We start from the raw sequence: 21,226 nt of genomic DNA on the forward strand, positions 1-21,226 counted from the left end.
GGCAGAAAGATGTAGGCCAGGAGACAAAACCGTCTAGTCTTTCCACATTAGTCTGCCTGCTTTACCCTGGCTGCGCTGGCAGCTGATCACATGGTGCCCACCCAGACTGAGGGTGGGTCGGCCTCTCCCAGTCACTGACTCAAATGTTGATCTCCTTTGGCAGCACCCTCACAGATACACCCAGGAACAATACTTTGCATCCTCCAATCCAATCAAGCTGACACTTAGTATTAACTATCACAAGTCCCCACCTTGTCAACTTGAACCCATGCACATCTCCTGAAATCATGCTTAATCTTCAAGTAAAGGCAGTAAGGACATTATTATGCCTAACATAATACAGCTATCCTTCATACAACTGGAAGCCCATTAAACCTTAACCTAAATGCTATTACATAAAATTGACAACACGTACATGGTGATGTAAAGTCAATAAATCTTATGTCACATGATAAAGGAAAAGGAAAGGAAGTAAAATGAAGATATTTTCATATTACAAGTGTATACATGCACAAACATGTTCCTAACAAAACGAGGAAATACTCATGACAATTACAGTCCTTGTTTCTGCGGCTGGTCACGTGGTTGTAGCTGGTATTAATGACTACCTTCTACTACCCATTCTGTATTCCCTTTGCCTTCAGCAAGCACCTCAGCAGGTTGTGGTTTTTTACCTGATGGAGTGACCCAAACTTTCATCCTGAAGGGTTTTTATTTATTTTTTTCTTCTGAGACGGAGTCTCGCTCTGTCCCCCAGGTTGGAGTGCAGTGGCACCATCACTGCAAGCTCTGCCTCCCGGGTTCACACCATTCTCCTGCCTCAGCCTCCTGAGTAGCTGGGATTACAGGTGCCCACCATCATGCCTGGCTACATTTTTTGTATTTGTAGTAGAGATGGGGTTTCACTGTGTTAGCCAGGATGGTCTCAATCTCCTGACCTCATGATCCACCCGCTTCAGCCTCCCAAAGTGCTGGGATTATAGGCGTGAGCCACCTCCCTTGGCCCATCCCGAAGGGTTTGAGCCATTTGTAGTCCTGCCTGGATTGGGCTGTTGTAGTTTCCCATTGACCTTAATCACAGTGTATGGTAATACTAAGTGATGCCCTAAGGAATCTTCTGTATTCCACCCATACTCTTCCTTACCTCCTTTGTGGAGTAGTAGACTGATTTCATCTTGATAGTCCTGGTCAATCACCCCAGCCAACACTGTAACTCCCTTCTTAGCCTATTGACTTAGAGGTAGAAGGAGCCCAAAGTGGCCAGGTGGCAATCTTAACTTCCAGCTTAATGGAATCGTTGTGTCTCCTGGTGGCAGCATTCCTCCTTCTGGAACTAAGACCTCTAGGCCAGCAGAACGAAATATTGTAGTAACAGGACGCAAAATTTTGCTGGTGGGTCACTAGGGGTGATGGTGAGTAGTGCCACTTTCACCCCTTGATTCTTGGACTCGTGAATCCTGGCTATGGGAGAAACAGTACCAGATAATGGATGCTGATGCAGAGCATAAATGGCCTTCTGGAGAACTTTGCCCCAGCCCTGCAAAGTACTGTCACCTAGTTAGCTTTGTAATTGTGACTTTAAAAGGTACTGTTTTATCAATCCAGCTGCTTCAGGATGATGGGGAACATGCTAAGATCAGTGAATTCCATGAGCATGAGCCCACTGCCACACTTATTTAGCTGTAAAGTGAGTGCCCTGATCAGAGGCAATGCTGTGTGGAATACCATGACAGTAGATAAGGCATTCCATGAGCCCACGAATGGTAGTCTTGGCAGAAGCACTGCATGCAGGATGGGCAAACCCATATCCAGAGTAAGCATCTATTCTGGTGAGGACAAACTGCTGCCTTTTCTGTGATGGAAGAGGTCTAATGTAATCGGCCTGCCACTAAGTAGCTGGCTGATCACCCCAAAGAATGGTGCCATATCAATAGCTCAGTGTTGGTCTGTGCTGCTGCTGGCAAATTGGGCGCTCAGCAGTGGCCGTAGCCAGGTCAGCCTTGGTGAGTGGAAGTCCATGTTGCTGATCCCAGGCTTAATCTCCATCCCTGCCATCGTGGCCACTTTGTTCATGGGCCCACTGGGCATTGGGTGATAACAGGGGTTGCTGGGGAAGAGGCTGAGTGGTGTCTACAGAGCAAGTCATCCTATTCACTTGATTATTAACATCCTCCTCTGGTGAGTTCACCCTGTGGTGAGCACTCACATGAGATACAAATATCTTCACAGTTTTTGACCACTCAGAGGGGTCCATCTGCATACCTCTTCCCCAAATTTCTTTATCATCAATTTTCCAGTCTTGATTCTTCCAAGTCCCTAATCATCCAGCCAAACCATTGGTTACAGCCAGTGAATTGGTATATAATTGCACATCTGGCCTTTTTGCCTTCCAAGAAAAGTGCACAATCGGGTGCACTGTTTGAAGTTCTGCCCAATGGGAAGAAGATTCCCCTTCTCCACTGTCCTTCAGGGATGTCCTAGAGAGGAGCTGTAGTGCTGCAGCTGTCCACTTTTCAGGTGGTGCCTGCATATCGTGCAGAGCCATCTGTAAATCAGGCCCTAGTCTTCTCTTCCTCTGTCAACTGATCATAGGGAACTCCCCATGAGGCCACTGGTGCAGGCTGGGGAAGAGAAGTCAGGGTGGCAGGAGTGGAGACCATGGGCATTTGAGTCACTTCCTCATGTAACTTACTTGTGCCCTCAGGACCTGCTTGAGCTCAATGGTATATATACCACTTCCATTTGATGATGGAATGCTGCTGTGCACAACCCACTTTATGGCTAGATGGGTCAGAAAGCACCCAATTCATCATAGGCAGTTCAGGTCACAGGGTGACTTGATGACCCATAGTCAAACATTCAGTTTCTACCAAAGCCCAGTAACAGGCCAAGAATTGTCTCTCTAAAGGAGGGTGGTTATCTGCAGAAGATGGCAGAGCCTTTATCCAAAATCCTAGAGATATCTGCTATGATTCACCTATGGGGACCTACCAAAGGTTGCAAACAGCATCCCTATTTGGTACTGACACCTCAAGCCCCATTGGATCTGCTGGATTATATGGCCCAAGTGGCAGAGCAGCTTGCATAGCAGCCTGGACCTGCTACAGAGCCTTCTTCTGTTCTGGACCCCAGTCAAAACTGGAAGCCTTTAGGGCACTTGATAAATGGGCCAAAATACACACCTAAATGAGGAATGTGTTGCTTCCAAAATCCAAATAAGCCCACTAGGCTTTGGGCCTCTTTCTTGATTGTAGGAGGGGCTAAATGCAGCAACTTATCCTTCACCTTGGAATATCTCGACAGGCCCCACACCACTGGATCCCTAGAAATTTTGCTGAGGTAGAAGGTCCCCGAAGGTTATTCGGATTTATTTCCCATCATCTGGCAAGCAAATATTTCACCATTAAGTCCAGTGTGTTTCCTACTTCTTGCTCACTGGGTCCAATCAGCATGATGTCATTAATGTAATGGACCAGTGTGATTTCTTGTGGAAGGGAAAAGTGATCAAGGTCTCCCCAAACAAGATTATAACACAAAGCCAGAGAGTTGATATACCCCTGAGGTAGGACAGTAAAGCTATAGTGCTGGCTTTGCCAACTGAAGGCAAATTGCTTCTGGTGGGCCTTATGGACAGGAATGGAGAAAAAGGCATTTGCCTAATCAATGGCTGCACACCAGGTACCAGGAGATGTGTTAATTTGCTCAGGCAATGAAACCACATCTAGAACAATACTTTACATCGTTCAATCAAGTTGACACTCAATATTAATCATCATATACCCCCTTGTGCGTACCTGTGTGTGTCTATAGGAACATGCTGGAAGGCAGTGGCTGTGGTAAAGTGTGATCCCTGGGTTGTAGCCCAGCTTAATAGCATGATGACTGCAGTTAATTAACCCATCCATATAAGAGACAGAAGCAAGAAGCACACTTCTGAGCTCCAGACGGTTTTGAGCATCAGAATAGTTTTAGAGAGAGTAAGATATTTTGAAATTATACAGTGATCTCTATTAAAGTGATAACAGCTGGTACCAACTTGAAAAATCATGGAATTTTTAAAGAAAGATAAACTGCCCACTTGTGAAACCCAGCCAGACTAACATCATCAGGGATGATAGCAGAAGCACTTACTACTGTCAAGTCAACACATAGCCTAGTTGACCTTTTTATAAATGGATGAAAATAAGTTTAGTAGACCCCAGCAAGATATATTGAAAGACAGGCTGGAGGTGAATGGTAGGAGGTCTGAGCAATTTCACTAACCCAGCCAATCAGCAGTAATTGGTAAACTGCCTTCTCCCCTGAGAGCCTGGGGAGATGTGTGGCTGCCCATTGGTGAGCCGGTGATTGCTTGGAGGGTTTTTATCGACTCTCTTTGCTGCTTTTTGGGTGTATTTCTCCCACGAGCTTTAACAATAATGCCCATGAATCTGAACCTCGTGACTGGTGAATGTTCACTGGCCTTGACAGTAAGTGTTTCAGCTTTGCTTCAGTGTTTGTTTTCTGCCAGTGCTGTGGCCTGGATGCCCTGCAGTATCTATCTTGCAGCCTGAAGTCATTATTGGGCAGTACATTGCCATTTTCTCCAGAATTATTTCTTTTAAATATTTCTCACTGAAAATGAGCCACTTTGAGATGGTTACACCATAGTCATCTGTGGGAGCCATAAGCAATTTTGTCAGTGTGTGTCTAGTTTCGGTCTCCCGTTCTTTGTCCTATGCAAGGCACATCTACAGGGCCCATCTTTCTCTGGTACTTGGATGCAATTCTTTAACCAGTGATTCTGCTTTTTCCTCTTCTCACTCCCAGCCAAAATCATCATTTAATTAGATCTCATGGTATGAAACACGTTTCACAAGTGTGAACCTAAGCTTGGTACTGAGCACACATCTCACAGAAATCCCTGAGTGGCCTCCCAGGAGACTGAAATCCAAGGGCAACAGGATCAAGCCTTCACAATGAAATGGGACGCAGGCTGGCCCATCTTTCTCTGTGGCTCAGTAATGAGGCTTGTTATTTACAGTGCCCTCTTTACTTGCTGACTCTGTTAGCATTTTTCTTTTCAACTTGGATCTCGGCCCACATTGTGCCCCTCTCACGAGGCACGTGCCATTTTGATTTTAAAATAATAGGAAGAATGCTCCAGCGCTGCTCATTGGTGATACGACTCTCAAACTGTCTACAGATTGCCGAGTAAGTGAAATGTTTTGACAGAGAGAAATATGTGTTGTCAACATTGCTTTACCCATGGCTGAGAAGAAAAATTGAAACTACTTCAGCAGGGTTCAGACGTTGATGATTGGAATGATCTCCTTGAAACAAATGACTACAGACCATTTTGTTTTCCTTTATGCCTCATTCTTCTCTAATGAAATGCCCAATTAAAAGCATAGCTTATGTGCTTAAAAGAAAAAGCTTAGAAAGGATTCTTGGATGGAGCAGTGACAGTACTAATCCTTCACCACAGGAGAAAATCATAGTATCTTTGTAAAGAAACAGTATCATGTTGTGACTTCCAGTGGCCTGCATGGCAATTTTAGAGGAGACCCAAAATGAATGTAACCTTTTTAAGATAGAAAAATTGTGTGTGCATTTCTGTGTGTGCCTGTGTGTGTGTGTGTCTGTGTGTGTGTGTGTGTGTGTGAGAGAGAGAGAGAGAGAGAAACATGATTTATTTGTGATATATCAAATGGCAGACACTGGTTAGAAATAGAAAAGAAAAAAGAGTTCCCAGTAGAGTGATACATTTAGGACAACTTGTGAATTTGTGTCTGGGATTAAGTGGAGTATGGAACTGTGCAGCTGTGTGTTGTTTCCTAGCAAAATGAGGTTCCCTCTGTTTCTCTGGCCGGCGTGTTCCTGTCGAGAGCTTGTTGGGAGTGGGAACTCAGACAGCTTGCAGAGCCCCACTGACCATTATCTTCACGTTCAGGTCTGCACTGTGGGAGCTGCTCTCTATTTTCTCGCTTAGTGAACACTCTTGATGAAAGAAAATGTTGACAGCTTTGCCTTTCTTGAGAATCACTAAGGAAACATTTCATCTTATCAGTCTCCTTTCATGTGCTGTGCGGGAGAAGAGAAAGGGAATATTGCTTTGGAGAATAACCTTGACTTTCAACATGCATTTAACAATCAGTATTTTCTTGAGCACCTACTATGTGCTGTAGTATTTGCTAGTCATTACCAGTCAGGCAAAGATGAATGGAGCTAAGTCCCTGTCCTTACAGAGCTTAGCACGTTCTCATTTTAAAATCAGTTGCCTCATTAGAAGGGCAATAAAAGCGATACAGATAAAGTAAAAAGGGAATTTGTATCATTTGGACTTCCTCATGTGACTCACTCCATGGGTTCTGGAACTAGGCAGATCTGAGTTTGAACACTATGACTCATGACATTGGCTGGCACAGTGTATTTTAAGCTATGTCTCCATTTCTCTCAGTTTTTAAATGACGATAGTGAAACCTACCTTGCAGGGCTGTTAGGATGAGTAAATGAGATATTGTGTGTACAGTGTAAAGCAGTGCTTGGCACAGGTGAGTCCCCCTGGCATGGCAGCTTCCTTCCTACCTCCTTTACACCGTGCCGCATCCCCTGTCAGTCATACAGATGCCTCTCACAAACCTGCCTGCACCTTAAAAGTGAACCACAAGCATTAAGATGGCTTCTTGAGGCTGGGTGTGGTGGCTCATGCCTGTAATCCCAGCACTTTGGGAGGCCAAGGTGGGTGGATCACTTGAGTCCAGGAGTTCAAGAATAGCCTGGGCAATGTGGCAAAATCTCAGCTCAACCAAAAAAAGAAAATTAGCCAGGCATATTGGTGTGTACCTCTAGTCCCAGGTACTCGAGGCTGAAGCAGGAGGATTGCTTGAGCCTGGGAGGCGGAGGTTGCAGTGAGCCGAGGTAACAACACTGCGCTCCAGCCTGGGTAAAATAAATAAATAAATAAAAATGTAAAAAAATGGCTTCTTCAACTGTGTTGTAGCTCTGGCATGTAAAGAAATCTTACACATGGTAGTGACCATATAATAGTAAGGATTTTTTTACAAACTAATTTTCCAAAATTTACATACAAAGGATTCTTGGCTTCTTTAAAGAATGATAATACATGAGAAGTGTTAGTCAGAGGCTACCCACCAATATTCTGGCCTTTCTCCTGCCAAAAACCTAGCAGGGTTCTACTCCTCCAACCGCTTGGAAGTTGAGTATGCCATGTGACTTTATTTAACTAATGGAATGTGAGCAGAAGTAGCTTGTGTCACTCCCAGGAGAAAGCTTTAAAAGATCCACTTACACTGCCACCACCATCATGGAAGCAAATGTTGAGATGGAGCTTGTGTCAGCCTAGGCCCGTGTGATATCACAAGGAGTAGAGTCCCTGTGATAATCCATGTGAAAAATTACAGCAGGGGTGAGAAATGGATTTTTTTTTTTTTTTTTGCATTGTACCACTGAGATTTTGCAGTCTTTTGTTCATGGTCTGCCTAGATTAACATAGGAGATTATACAGTATTTCAACAATTCTGTTTTTGCTTAAAACATTGAAGTGAGTCTTCTGGTGGTATTGCTGTCAGGGGCAGTATTTGACAACCACACTCTCAGTGTAAAGCCGTACTTGCTTTCTGCCCTATAGTAGTATTGCTATGCTTGACCCTCTGTTTTATTCATTAGATTTGACTCTGCAATTGGTGAAAAAGATTGATTGGACATCTTTGAGCCTATTGGGATGAATATACCCTTCAGAAACAGTGGCAAACAGAGGCTGGGCAGTGGCGGGTATGAAGGCAGTTTACCCAGTGTGCAGGCAATAAGAAGATAGAAATGTTTAAAGAAATAGAACTGATTAAGATGCAGTGTCTTTCGTATTACCATCACAAGTCTATAATTCTAAACAATATTAGGAAGAAAATACTCCTCCCTTCCCCACTCCTGTTTTTCCCTATCCTTGCGCAACTACTCAGAAAGCAGTTACAATGAGATTTCAAAACTTTTGAAAAACATAACTGTGAATTAGAATGTGTTACCTTATTATGATGAGTGTTTTGAAATAGATAACTTTCATGTGGAATATTCATTTAAAAGAAAAAAGAAAAATTATTCTATTTTAGGGTTGTTCTTGGTACATTAATTTGGACATTGGCTTATGAATTTGTAGCTAGTCATATGAACATTTATGTAAATCTTTCTGTCTAAATTGTAATATCCATGAGGGCAGGACTGGGCCTCATTCATCCTTAGATGTCCAAGGAGTCTGGCCAGTACTGTAGTCCTGTACACAGAATTGCCATATATTTATATATATATACACACACACACACATATATATAGAGAGAATCAAACTAGGCTAGCAGTGAAATGATATTTTTCTTTTGCTTCTCTTCAGTCATGTGTATGAGAAGCAGAGCTGTAGCTCTGGCCCACTTCTTTGACAGGTTCTCTTGTTGTTGATGCTGAGAAACTCCAGGAGCCTGCTATTTGGAGAGAGAAATGTGTTCCAGCTGCTGGTGCTAACAAAGATCTGAGGTTATACACACATGACCTATCACCCACACCCACCCAGTTGGGAGGGGCGGCCTTTCCCTGTGTCCACACATATGCCTTGAGTTGCTCTTCGGTGAACATCACTTTTCCTTTCATGTTTTTTCCACACACTATTATCTGTATGAAATGAAGACCAAGAAAGGATGGGAAGAAGGAGAAGAAAAATTTTGGTTTATCTCAGAAACTATACCCCTAAGTGAGAGTCCTGGTTGCAGGTAGGATTTTGTCGGTGATCATTAGAGGCATGAGGGCTGAGAGAACAATTTGAATGTTTCCTATTACTCCAGGCTGGGGTGGGAGTGGGGAATATGAAGGCAATTTGCCCAGGGTGCAGGGAACAAGAAGCTATATTGCTTATAGAAATATGAATGAATATAACACTTGTAAAGATTATATAGTTGGGACTGACCCACAATAGTTGATAATAACGAGAAGTTCTTGGAGACCAGGTCATAGTGAACTTAGTCTTAGGGAAATAATTATCCTCTTGAACTCTGATTGTTTTATGGATAAATTATGATATTGAAAAGTGTGTGAGGGGATGCTTAGGCCAGAAGGAGTCTTTTTACCATTTTGAATGTCCACCTTAATGTTTCCTGAGTGAAGTTCTAAGATTTGAAGGGAGCATGCACAGCCTCTGGCCTGTATGGAGTCCATCCCGTCTTCCAAGGGACCTTGTAGATGGAGATTAGTCTTGGGTGGGCCATCTTGTGAATTGGAGCCAGTGTCTAGTGCTGGACAGATGTCATCTGGAACTTTCAGATGTAGCCCAAGTTCTGGGACTATGAGAAGCCACACAACCCAGGAATTTTCCTTTGTGCTTTTTTCCAGAAAAGAGTAGAGTCATTTTTGAGCTCCTAGGGTAAGATGGTAGAATACAGAGAAATTAGAAAATATCTACATTTCTCTATTGCAATCTCTGTTCATCTAGATTTGACAGTAAGAATTTGGTTGACATGTAAGTGCTTTTGCACTTACAGACTTGATGTGAGATTCAAATGAAAGAGGGACACAAATGTTCAGTTTTGCTTTTACTCCCTGAGAATAATTCCTGGACTTTAAAAATATCCTTTCTGGAAAGAACAACTGAGTGAGAATCCCTAAACCGATACTGAATAAAGCAAGTATGTCTCACAGAATATCTGATTTTAAAAAATTCTTGCTTTAGGAAATGTGTTTGTGTACACACATATATATACATGTATATACATATATATACATGCATATATATTTACATGTATATATACACATACATACACACACACATTTCCTAAAGCAAGAATTTTATATATATACACACACACACACACATATATACACAATAATACATATATAGAGAATCTATCTATGTATCTGTATATATTTCTTGGATGTCTTATATTAAGCTTTGGTAGATAATAGGACTTAGGGACCATAACTACCATTTTCCTTACAGAAAGTCTTTGAGTAACTTAGACTATAATCTCTTTTGTTTTTGTCCATTTGCCATTTGTTATTCAGACAGTGCAACCCCAAGCAGGACCTAGGGCACGTTACTTAACAGTTTTAAGCCTGTCATCTATAAAATGTCAGGGATGGACCCAGTGACTTCTGAGGTCCCTACTTGCACCAGGAGTCTCTGGTTTGGTTCCATGGGGAGACAGCTGTCAAAGGTGAAGCCATGTGTGCCTCCCCCACATCATTCCCTTTCTAGAGCTTTCATTTTCCTCAGTGCCTCAGAAATACCATTTTATAGATGCACGCCTTAGAACAATACTTTCTCTTTTCATTGTAAAGGAAGGCTTTGGACTTTGCAACAAATGTTCTGGATAGAATGGACAATTAAAAACATGATTGAAACATGATTCAATCATGATTAAAAACATGATAGAAAAATGTGTCTCCACATTATTTCACAAGCTCATTCCTTTCGTCTCTACTTTGTCAAAGGATTTAGGCAGCTTGTTTCTTTGGCTTTCATCAAATATCTTTTTTCCTTCCTGTTCAAAATAAGCTCTGTTTCCTTTTTCCTGGCTAGATGAAAGCCTGTGGACGCTGTGCTTCCTGATATCAACCCAACGGTGGTGGTAAAGGGATTCACATCACTCCAGATAGTCAGTTTCAAAGAATAATAGTTTGGAGACTGTGGGATGAAAAAGAAGCTTGAATTTTTCTCTTCAGATCTCTCCAATACACACTGTCTGTGTGTTATTTCAGAACACCCATTCAAAAGTAGACTGTTTCCTTCCCTGACTTGGCACCAAGTCAAGAAGTGGCACATAATGTATTGTTGTGTTTATTATGCATCATTTTGCTGCTGACACTGTGGCCATCAAATATTGGAAAATTTACAACCACGGAGGTCCAGCCATCATGCCTGAAGTGAAGGACAAAGTACTCTGTTATTCTTCTTCAGCTCTGGCCCTTTATGATCAGACAGTGAGCTATATACTTATCAAAGTCAAAATAACCTTCACTTTAGAAAACATACTTGTCCTTAATTGCCAGAATAGGAATGCATAAACAGCCTCTCTCTTGATAATGGAATGGAGGCTGAGTTGATGTAAGTTTTAAGTATTTTGTAATTTTCCAATCATGGTGTGCTCAATTAAGTTTTAATTCACAAATTATGCATGTATTACACTGGCAACGAGAAAAAATATTTGTAGTTTTAAACTATACAGTCTAAATATGTATGTCATACTTATGATATACACATTTGTGCTACGTTTTTTGTTCCCCCCCCTCTAAGTCAAAGCTATGGCTGGTAGTCCTATTTCTATGCCCTGGTATACAGCAGTTTAGAACTTGGATGCTGAAACTGGGAAGATGTAAGTTTGAATTCTTGGTTATCCCTGGACCACAGGCATATGCCTTAGTTTATTCCTCTGTAAAATGGTAATAATCATAATAGTACCTACCTTCTAGACAGGTATATTAAGAATTAAGTGAGATTGTGTACATTGAAAAATGCTTAGTGCAGTGCCTGGCACATTATGAAAACTCAAGGAATATTTGCCATTATTATTATTCTTCCCCTCTTTCTATTATTGTTAAAAACAGCAGTCCATAGAAAACATATATTTCCAAGCCCTTCATGTAAAAAAGGCAGGAATGAAACATTACTAGCATTTTATAAATATATATGTATGTTATGGTACTAGATGGCTTTTGGGAGACATATAGTTATAAGAGCGAGACAGAGATGACTCAGAAACCAGAAGGCAGCACTGAAAATAGTTCTTACTTAAAAAGGCATTTGTTTAATATGCTTACTCAAGATATATCTTACACAAGATATAAGATGTATCTTAGAATTATTTAAATCTATATAGTGGCTATATGAGCATTTAAAGCTATGGATGTTTATTTGGAAATAAGCAAGTTTTAATATGTGAATAGTAACCCCATGTCTACAAATTGCGGTGTGGCCAAATGTAAATGGTGAAAAAAATTAGGAAATGAGCTCTAACTCCATTTTGGGAAAGACAAGGGGAATCTCTGGAATTTGGTCTTTGTTCCTAGCTAAGACCTGGAGGTGACTTTAATTGACAAGTATCTTCTGAGCAGTAAAGTCAGGATGACAGCATTTGCTTTCCTGGGTGGTCAAAAATCCTCTGTAACAATGGTGGGTGAGTTATTGGTGAGTGAAGAAATGGGCTTGAGAAATACTGTGAAATAAAATGACTGGCAACTTCAGTTTCAGAGCAACAGGCCTGTGAGTTTTCTTTGTTGTTATTTTTGCTGTTTTTGTCTGGTGTCATTGTAAAATTAAGTATAGGCAAATGAACTGTTAATGGACTAGAATTTCAGACCAATAGTCTGCTCAAAAACCACAAGACAAGCAATAGAGCTTGTCTGTTTGCTTGAAAATATTTGATATGAAATTTGATATGAAATTTAAAATTTTGTAATTTGATATGAAAATTACAGTAGGATTATTTTTATCTCTTCCTTTCCCCTCTTTCTTCAGACTAAGTAGAATAGACAGGTAAAACTGGTACCAAAATACAGAACCCAAATCCATTGTAAAGTTCCCATTCAGGTGTAGATTGTGCTACGTTTTTTGTTCCCCCCCCTCTAAGTCAAAGCTATGGCTGGTAGTCCTATTTCTATGCCCTGGTATAGAATAAAAATTGCTTGGCTTTCACAAGAACCACCATTCTGAGAAGAAGAACCATGATGCATATTAATAGGTGAAGAGAACTTCCTTGGGAAGGACCATAAGCCTCGGAGGCCATAAACTCTGGAACTGGATTCCAGAATGAAAGAGCTATGGAAGCCCAGAGGGTAGGCTAAGTATGTGTTGGGACAAGTAAATAAAATGTTTTGCCATGAATTGCAAAGTACAGTCAATTAATTGTCTACTGGGATCCACGACCTCCATCCCTACCTACCTCTTGCAGCCTACTTGTTGCTTTCTGAGTGTGACCCTGTAATTAATGAAGAATATAAAATTTAATGAAATGGGATAAAATTTTGGCTGGATACATTTTTTTAAAAGTTTCATTATAAATTTTAAAGGGATGTCCTTGGCCAGCATTTTGAACTGAACAAGAAACTGTCATCAGATTAATGTGTTCACCTTTAGAGGTGCAGCTCTCTCCAGAAGGTCATGCCTTGTGGACACAGCTGTCTTGTGGGGCTGTAGGTGAAGCCCCACTCTGGCTTTTTCTATGTAGACCCAAGAAGCCTAGAAGCAGTTGAAAATCAGCAATATGAAAGTCAGCTTTCCAAATGGCCTCCTTCTTTCCTGACATTGCAATCTTAAAATGCCTTTGTCTTTCACAGTCTTCATAAGGTCACAAAGGAGTGTCTGTTACCAGATTTATAGCTCTGATATGTTCACATACACACTGGGTCCCCACTAGAGGCTCTGCCAAGCTCTGGGGGCCCCACGTAGGCCTCCCACAGTTCAGTCGCTGCACACATGTTTTCTGAGAGAACTCGGAGCTGCTGTCTATGTGCTCATTTTCAGTCTATAAATCCTCCGCACTCCTGTGACTGTTTGCTAGGCCTCCAGCCAGTACTGCACTGTATGTGTGAATACCACATTTCCCGAGAGAGAGCTGAGCATTCCTGCCTGGTTGGTGTGGACAAATCCCCAGGTGCTGAATGGGAATAGGCTTTAGCTTGTACAATGCTTTCCTTTGACTGGTGTCTCAGGGAAGAGCCCAGGCTCTTTGTGTACAGATGCATTCAACTGCCCCAACAGTGGGTATGTGAGTGTTCTGCTTTACCTACAGAAGAGGGTGACGTGTTTAATTTGCTTAGGGTTTAATTAAGCTGCAGACACTTAAAAAAAATTTTCATTAGAGTGATTGGGCTTCCCACAGTTGGTGGTAACACCGTGAAGTCATTTTCTCTAGAAAGTGAAGGTGTTGCTTTAATAAAGGGTTGACGGTTTTGGATGAGTCCTTGGAGACAGAAGAGAGAAAGGCCACATAGTAGTTTTAATCACATGATTCATTTTTCCACTGAGATTTTAACAATTAGTAAGCCCTTCAAATTTAACATTCTGAAAACAGATCAAGCCAGTAGGGAACTTGGGGTTGAAGGGGAAGAAATAGATCATGCAAATGTGTCCCATCATCAATGTAGGACAGGGAAGTTAGTGAAGTGGAGGCGAGGGGTGCTAATCAAGGGGAAAGTGGGGCATCGCTGCTTTGAATTCCTCACTTAGACATAGAGATGGTACCTGTGCAAGCTCAGGAGGGCAAGAGGAGGGCGGAAGGGAAAAGGGTCTCCAGGATAGATCCTGGATCTATAAATAGTGCTTACTACTCTTGAGTAAGATAACAGAGCTCCCCTCCTACTTCATTCAACAAGTCCTTATAGATTTCTTGCTGTATGCCACAGATTGTGTCCTGGAGATCCTGGCTGGTCATTTTCAGTCACATCTGCATCTTTATTAAATGTTCCCATCAGTCCACATGTGCTAGGTGCTCCAAGAGAGTTAACTGGAGCCAGCAGTGGCCTCCCTGACTTTTGCAGAAAAGACGAGATGCATATACTTCTATTTCAGTGTTCAGTGTTTAGAAATGAGCAGTCTTGCATTGTTATGCAAATTCCAAGGTAATTGAATGTTTATAAATTACAATAGCTGCAATTACTCACAGGAAAATTTGTTGGACTTAGTTATGTTATTGTGTTCACTGAAGATTATAGCTTGTTACTTTCTGTTCTAATATACTTTACCCACTTAAGTCTTGAAATAAAAATGAAATGCTGGTGTATCATTTTGCAAGAAAGATATATATGTTTCTTATATTGCATTAGACAGGTTAATATGTTTTTGCTTTTTATAACAGGGAACTTTATTAGCATGATGAAATTAATGCATGCAGGGCAATATCTTCCGAACCAGTTGTTACCAGTAGATAAAGTCTGATGTGGTAATTGCTAACGAATGTTGGATCAGGGTTATTACTGAAATAAAATCATTCACTGTGGGATGATCAGAGCTACAATATTGTAAATGACAAAAGAGCCACAGCCACTCTCTGGTTTTAATTAGTTAAAGAGGTGTCCTGGGTGGTTTCGAAAGGCTTGTCTTATCAATATTGTTACTTAGAAATGATTTACAATATTGTTACAGGGTTTGCTAATGTTTCTATCATTAAAGGTCTATCATTTCCATTAAGAACTCTGTTGTTGAAGGCTTTGCAGGCTTGGCTTATTTATTTCAATACTGTGTGTATGTTTGTGTGTGTGTGTGTTGTGTGTGTGTTTGTGTTTGTGTGTCTGTTTACAACATTTTCTAAGGTCTTGAAATTCCAGGAGTGGCTGTTCATGGATGTACCATTATTGATCTTATTTATTCATATGACAGTGCCCAGCTTCAGTCCCATAAAAAGATATAAGCCTAGTTTTTTCAGAGGAAATGACTTCTCTGCTTTATCCATTGATTTTTTTTTTAAATGTTTGAAAGTGAGTCTTGATTACCTGAAAATCTGCATGAGCAGATCTGATGTAATATACCTTCTACTATTTAATTATTTGGTTTGTTCTAACAGTAATGCTTCAAATGTTAATAAAATTTCCAGAAATGTTTATTATCTAAGGTGGTCCTAAGTGAAATGTTCATGTTTTCAGTTCCTGAATAAATACAAATGGAAACATTTTTGAAGAAAATAAAATGTTCTTTAAAAGGTTACTGCTTACATTACAATGACTACATGCCTGAGAAACCTGTTTGCTAAGTAATATAATCATGTTTCCTGGTCCCTGCATTTATGCCATTACATTGTTTTCCAGGTGCAACTGAAGGACCATGGCTATGGTAGCTGCCTAGGAAGACTGGCCGTCATATTCATGCTTGTGCAGCCCTTGGACTTTTAGATCTACCAGGTACCCATACCTCACAAAGGTCTTTTTCTAGGGAAGTGATAAACTTTCACAGAAGTTTTGTTTTGAATCTGAAGGGACCATATGAATTACCTATTCTTATTTATGGCACACAAATGAGAAAAATGAGACCAAAAGAGGTTTAGTATTTGTCTAGAGACAAGTATCTAGTTATTCAAAAGACCATGAATCGGAATGCAGCCTGGCCTGGCAGTATTTCTTTGTGATAACTGCTTGCCTTGCCTTGTTATTGCATAGATGGGAAGCTTTCTAGTGGTTTTCAGAGCTCTGAAGGCCATGAGAGATTCTTTTGCTCTGTTGCTAGCTTTCCTTGATACTGACATAGTGTTACCATAAAACCTCCTGTTTTTCTTCCTGGTTCTCAGGTAGAACCCTCTCCCAGAAAAGGAATCTTATTGGCAGTATATTGAATTTAATGTGTATATTTTCATATAATTTTTTTTCACATTTGGAGAAGCAATAGAACATGACTCATTTATTTTTCATAAAATAGATACTGTGTTAAAATGATTCTATGAAAAAAATCTGAAAGAATACATATGAGGGAATATATACCATATTTAGAACTATAATAGTGAGCTAATTTCCAGTTAACAGACGATATGAAACTAAATTTTCATTTAGAAACAGGTTAACTCTAATTACTAAACTCGGTTTATTTTCACAAGAGATTTAAAACAACTGAGTAAGAAACACTTTTATTCTTTTTAAATATATTTATGCTTCTAAATGTCAGCTGTTGCAAAATATGCCTTCCCATTAAATCTCTTATTTACAGTTACTAGAAGTCACACATGTTTCAGACCAGTCACAACAAAGTTTTTGTTGCTTTCACAACAAAGCATCACTCAAAGGTTTTTTATCAGTTGTAATAGGGACAGATATATCATTTGCATGAGTGTGATGCTAGCTTCTGTAAAAACACTTAACGTGTATAGTGGTCCAAATAGTATAGAAATGTATTCCTCATTCAATAAAGTACAAAATAGATATCCTTGGCTTATGAGTAGCCTTCTTCCAAGTAGTGAGTCAGGAAAACTAGTCTTTTTCCATCTTGCAGTTCTATCATCTTCAATATGTGGCTTCCCAAGTCTGTGTGCACACTCTGTGGAAAGAGTGGTTGGAGAAGTCACATTGACTCCTCAACCACATTGGCCCCATTGCCTCACACACATCCCATTGGCAAGAATGAGTCACAGGGTCCCACAGGGACTCAGGAATGTCATTTTTGGCAGGGCAGCTGCTACTCATTAACAGCTCTGTATTTTGGAAGGGGGAGCAACGATTTGGCAGAGTCAGTCTCCTCTGCCATAATAACTCACCCACAATCGAACTCAAGACTAGTTTTAGAAGTGAAGGTTTGGATAACTTTGTTCCAAAAGTGCAGACATCCGTATTCATTCATATGACAGTTTTTGGCAATGGCTAAGAGTGGACTGACTCAGATGGACAGCCTAGGTATTCTAATTGTGTAGTGTCCCTTCAAACTGATCATCTTTAAATATGTGTTTAATAACGATTTAGCATGGGTGATGAACATTGTTTACTTTTAAAAATGTACACTTTTTATGTTCAAAGTATGAGCCTTACTTTATATAATATCCAAAGTAGATAGCCTACTAGAAGACATATATATGACATACACAAATTTGAAGGCATAAAGTATACATATTATATACATACTTACTTTTATATATGTCTATAATAAAGTAAATTAAATAATTAATTAACTCAGTCCAAGGTCAAAATTCCACACCTTCATTATTTAGTGATGGAATTTGAGCAGGTTGTGACTGCCGGTTTACTTGACTCTCAGTGAACTGAGATGAACTGTCAGCCTTCAGGGATGGTGGCTTTCTGCAGGAAGGTACAATTTACATCACAGAAACCTCAGAGATAATGGGTCCAAAGGAGCTCAGAAAAGATTTTCTTGCCACTTAAAGGCACTATCAATTTGAGTGCAAGCATTTTCATTCCAACTTAGTAGTTACTATAAAAAGATGTTGGAAATCCAAAAATAACTTGTACCATAGTTCCATTTCATCCCAATTACACGTTAGAGCCAACATTGCCCACGAGTTGTTCCAGTTTGGCACTTCGTCACTCTTTGCCAAATTATTCCACAGGTTTGCAACTTGACAGGCTTCTGGAGAGGTATATTACTTCTAGTACTTACAAAGATAGTCAATGCCTGAAAGAACTATGAATCTGTCTCTACATAGCAAAGTGATGCCTGGAAGATGTTTTGATGTCACTGTTCTCTTGAGGTCATAGGGTGCCTAAAGTTGTATTATGTTGGCTGTTTACATTCTCTAAAGCAGTGCTCCTTGACTGTGGTGGTACATTGGAGGACCTTGTATAAAGAACTGATGCCCACTGCCCCAGTGGCTCTGATTATCCTGAGATGAGACCTGGACATTGATAGTGGGTTTTTTGTTTGTTTGTTTGTTTTATATATATATATATATTTTTTTTTTTTTAGTTATCTTCTTTTAAAAAATTCCCCAGGAAATTCAGCAGAGATTGAGAATCCCTGACCCACAGTGATGGCTTCTTGTACTATTGTTTAATGAAAGGAGATCCTTTTAGCAGAAATCACTCATGATTCAGCAGTCTAGGAGCCATCATGAGAAAAGAGTTGGAGTGGATGGTTTTAATGCAGATGGTCTCAATACGATAGCTAAGTGTATCTTTCAGATGTTCTGCTCTCGCCCCTGGGGACTAACTCTAACATCATAGCTTATGTTCAGCCTGACACCATGGAACATATGAAAAGCAAATACACTCGAGCACTCCAGCAATGTATATATTACCACAAAATATGAGATATTAGTTATTTCCCTTTAACCAATACCATTTAACCAATATTGAGTGGCCTGTGCTTATGTTATAAGTGAATGCTTCATCATTTAATCATTCATTGATTCAAAATATTTATTTATCCTTTCATGTATCAGGCACCAGAACAGTCCCATAAGCCAGCACATCAGTGTCTTTATAACCAAAATTTACTGTGGAAACAGGCAAATCATTTTTGTAGAGTTATTGTTTGTACCTCAACATCTTTGAGACAAATACTTTAAAGCGTATTTTTGGATGGATTTTTTGACAAAGGAAGTCTTCCAGTTTTAACTTTTTGGGACAAAATGTATTTATGAATACTGGCTGTAATTATTCTAGAGTTTCTATTATAATTACAAAATTCTGATGCAGTGGTTCTTAACCCTTTATACTTATGACACACAACTTCCAAATCTGAAATTTCTGGCTGTGTACATGAAAGCAATAAAAGATGAACAATGGATAAAAAATCAGTACAGAATTATTTATAATAGAGAAATTAATGAAGCAAACATACCCCCAGAAGGAGATTACTTAAAAGGTAAGGTACATCCATGTGATGAAATAGTACAGAATGGATTAAAGTTTTTTAAAAGGAAATGGAAAAATGCTCATAATATATTACTTACAGAAAAAGCTGAATGTAAAACAATAGCAGTAGTATGATGCTTTTTAAAATGTATAAATATTCACATTGACTGTTTTTCTCCATCCCTGGGCACTTCAGGGTGGTAGCAAAGTAAAGGAAAGCAATAGATTGCCTCAGTTGTCCTTAATGCTTTCCCAGGCACAGGGAGTCTGAGTATCTGCTTTTCTCAGACCTGAGTTTCCAATTTCCGGTGATTTCTTCCACATATAATGCTGGAATATCCTGGGCGAAACAATATGGATGTGTCACTAAAAGATGTACTGCCTGGCAATGACTCGAACCAAAGTGATAGGTCACCAGCTATTTTATTTAGAAGTCATTTCCACATACCACATCATTCCTGGTGGCACAAACACCGGTGAAATCCCACAATAACTTTTTCCCAGGGGAGACTCACTAGACCATACATACTCCCATTCCTTATTAGTGTTTTTCTCATTTGTGGTTGGTTTTTCTCTTATTTAACATAAGGCAGTGGTTCTCAGAGTAGGGCTCCCTGGACCTGTAGCATCAGCATCACTTGTGAATTTTAACATTTTAAAATTTTTACTAGTTAGTAAGAGGTCCTTCTTTCCTTTTGAATTCTCCTAATACTGTTTTCACTCAAAAATGTATAGGATCATGATAGCTAGAATGTGCATAGCTCTTAATTTATGTTGTACACTTCTCAAAGTGCCTTCCAAATTTTAACTTATTTAATCTTCATAATCACCATATGAAATAGGAACTACTATTTCCCTATTTTACAGAAAAAGAAAATTGAACACCAGGCAAATGAGTAACTCATCCAAGATCATACAATTATAAACATGCTCATAGGAGAAATACTGGAAGCAAATATAAAATGTTAGCAGTGATCATATCTGATTATTTCCAGGTATAGGACCACAGATGGCTTTAAATTTTTTTATGTGCTTTTCTATATTTTCCAAAACATACATATTACAGTTGTTATCAGAAAAAAATCCAAAATATTTTTGAAAAGAACTAAGACAGACATTTCAGAGAAGACCAGGAGTAAGGGCACACCAGAAAAGAAGAATAAAGAGCTGTAATTGAAAAAACTTCTTCCTCATGATTGGATCCTGGAAGCCACTGAGCAAGTGAGGAAATGAAGAGTCCTAGGTACGGGTGCACTGAGCATCCAAACTGGAAATCCAGGGACGGCATGACATTGAGCAATCTGATCTTTCTAATGTCCTAATAGGTTTTGCATCTTATTTTCTTTGTAGGTAGCAGTGGATAAGTGCATTTAATCACAGTATTTTCAGGAGACATTTGATGGAACAGAACCCAGCTCTCTGTATCCAGGGTATAAAAAGCTTGGCCGTAAAATAATGCCCTGACTCATCTTTAATTAGGTGTGCAGTGTGGGAAAGAAATGAGTGTCTTCCTGTGTATGGGAGGTATGGAGAAACAGCTATAAGTTTTCAAAATAGTCCATTATTAACAATCTGCACTGAATCGATTGGTACCCACAGCTCAGTCAATGCTTAAACAAGCTGGACAATAGCTGAAGTAATTATTTGGGGTAAATTATTGCCATTGTAAAATGTAATCAATGTTTTATTTCAACAAAAAGAGATCTTTTTCTTGATTTCTCTTTTCACCCCACCTTTCCTCAGCTTTATCTCCCTACTAGAGGTCTGGAAGAAAGATTTTTTTGTTTTCTCCCCCATATTGGCAAGAGTGCTTCAGCTCCATCTGAACATGGCAAGACAGGACACATCTTGTAAAGGTTTTCCATTTTAATATTCCTTAATGACCAATAATGAATTCTTTATAGTTAATCTGCTGTTCTCATGAAAACAATTTAGATGGTTAAAAAAATCAATCATTAATGAGCAGTAA

General features: G+C 39.7%; 1 protein-coding gene across 2 annotated transcripts in view; it reads left to right on the forward strand.

Annotated features, from left to right (window-relative positions):
• LOC105500020 (DTW domain containing 2) overlaps positions 1-21,226 on the forward strand; it is a 474,953-nt gene that overhangs the window by 449,422 nt on the left and 4,305 nt on the right. For both annotated transcript variants that reach the window (XR_011624755.1, XR_011624756.1), the window contains one exon: positions 15,775-15,867. The gene's annotated coding sequence lies outside the window, so the exon portion shown is untranslated. The remainder of the gene's footprint in view (positions 1-15,774; positions 15,868-21,226) is intronic.

The sequence above is a fragment of the Macaca nemestrina genome, chromosome 6 (genome assembly GCF_043159975.1).
Source record: "Macaca nemestrina isolate mMacNem1 chromosome 6, mMacNem.hap1, whole genome shotgun sequence".
Lineage (NCBI taxonomy): Eukaryota > Metazoa > Chordata > Mammalia > Primates > Cercopithecidae > Macaca > Macaca nemestrina.